Source organism: Pygoscelis adeliae, unplaced genomic scaffold (genome assembly GCF_000699105.1).
Source record: "Pygoscelis adeliae isolate BGI_AS28 unplaced genomic scaffold, ASM69910v1 Scaffold4, whole genome shotgun sequence".
Classification (NCBI taxonomy): Eukaryota; Metazoa; Chordata; class Aves; order Sphenisciformes; family Spheniscidae; genus Pygoscelis; species Pygoscelis adeliae.
Genome location: NW_008824986.1, coordinates 1,322,074 through 1,324,358, shown reverse-complemented (window position 1 = coordinate 1,324,358; position 2,285 = coordinate 1,322,074).

Genomic DNA, 2,285 nt, shown 5'->3' with positions numbered 1-2,285 from the left:
GGTAAGCTGTTGCGGCCGTAAAGCCCCAGGGAGGAGCTGGATTTCTCAAGGTCTGAGCCCAGCCTGCAGACCTTGGCCCTCCCGGGCCCGGAGGGCAGCAGGGCAATGCTTCCTAGCAGGGTGCAGTGTCTGCCCAGGTGAGCACCAGAGTCCCAAGTACAGAATATTTCCCCTTTCAGCTTCCTTACGTCCCCCCACATACATCGTCCACGTGAGAAGGGATCTTAAGGATCTTGGGAACCAAGGGCTGTGTTTCAAGGTCGATGGGCAAACACCCAGAGACCAGGGGAACTGCCCCAGCTGAGCCTGCAGGCTAGGGGATGGCAGCTGCAGCCTGGCAGCGGGTAAGGATGCTGTGTGAGACAAGAGGCTCTGGTAATGCTGAGGGTGTGCAGTCAGTCCTGCCAAACCCCAACATCAAAAATTCATGAGCTCATCTTTAAAAAAAACAAACAAAAAAGGAGACCGTTTCATTTTGTTTTGTTTTGGAAAGTTCACGAACATTGGGCTTTGTCCACCTTGGCTTGTCCTTTGTCAGCTACGAATGTTGGTTAAATGCATGTTGGTTCAATGCCCCCTTTTGGGGGGCAGCTGAGGGCTGGCAGCAGAGGGGTGCCCTGCTCCTGCCCTTGCTGGGGGAGTTCACGTTTTGCAGCCCTCAGCAGCTGTGGCTTGGAGGGGCTCATTGGGAAACCCACAAACTGGCCGAGACTGCAGGCTGGGTGAATAACGCAGCCAGAGGATGGCCCACTCCCTTCACCAAGAAAAACAGCTCCCTTGGAGAGAGAAATGGAGACATACCTGCTCTGAGTGGCAGCGGGAAAAGGAGCCCAGAGAGGGCTGTACGAGAGGGACAGAGGGAAGATGAGCCCAGCATCACCATGGTGGAGATAGTGGAGTGTAACAAGGAGCAGGGAAGGGCTGAGACGGTGGCGAAGGCCCCTGGAGAAGGGGAGCAGAGAGCAGAGAAGAAGGTTTACGATAAAAAGGACATCCAGATCGTGTTCTTCCGCAGCACGGAAATTACCCCGAAGACTTTAGGCTCCTGTGGCATTCCAGATAAATATAGCTGCTGGCCGTGTGGATAAATATAGCTGCTGTTCACACTGTGGTGTTGTGAGCTGGCAGAGCTGCCCCCGCGCTCCCCTTCCCATGCTGGTTTGAACGCTACCTCTGCTCCTCATTCCTCCTTTGGTGAACGCTGGCCGGTGCCGAAGCCCCTTCCCAGCATGGTCCCTAGCAAAAGTCCCCCCAACCTTGTGGGTGGGAGACGGATGAAGGAATTCACATATTTTTTCCAGGAAAAGCAGGGCCTGGACTCAGGGTTGCCACCAGAGGGTGCAGCCAGCTCAGCCGTGGGGACGTGGGACGTGGGTGTCCAAGTCCAGTGTGCGACGCCGCACACCCTCCCCTCTGTTGCAGGAAGGGCACGGGGAGTGGGGAAGAAGGGTGACAAAGGAGTCGAAAGCATTGGGGGTGTTTCTGCTCTCTTCAGCCTGGAAGAGAGCTGAGAGAGGAGGGATGGAACGGCCAACAATAAAGCCGGGAGCAGAGGAAGGTCCTTGGTAGAAAAGCCCATGGCCTCAGCTGAAGTAAGCCAGGGGCAGGTTTGTGCTTTTTGTTAAGCAGGACTCGGCTGGAGGATGCTATAAAACCTTCAATGGGGGAAAAATAATTTTGATTAATCTGGGGAAGATAAATCCTTCAGAGCTGCTAAACACAGAGGCACCCGTTCTGGCCAGGAAAGTCCTGAAGTAAGCCAGGGGCAGGTTTGTGCTTTTTGTTAAGCAGGACTCGGCTGGAGGATGCTATAAAACCTTCAATGGGGGAAAAATAATTTTGATTAATCTGGGGAAGATAAATCCTTCAGAGCTGCTAAACACAGAGGCACCCGTTCTGGCCAGGAAAGTCCTGAGAGAAGTCCTGAAGCGATCAAAAGGGACTTCAGGGCACTGGGGCGACTGGTTGAAGGATGGGGAGCACAGGTAGTGTTTTCCTCAATCCCTACAGTGGCAGGGAAGGATACTGAAAGGAACAGGAGAACACACCTGATCACACGTGGCTCAGGGGCTGGTGCCATCAGAGGAATTTTGGCTTTCTTGATCATGGGGAGGTTTACACGGCACCGGGCCTGCTGGCGACAGATGGAGTCCAGCTATCTCACAGGGAGAAAAGGGTCATTGCTTATGAATTGGCAGGGCTCATTGAGAGGGCTTTAAACTAGGTTTGAAGGGGGAAGGGGATAAAACCAGGCTCACTAGAGATGAGCCCAGGGGTGGCATGCC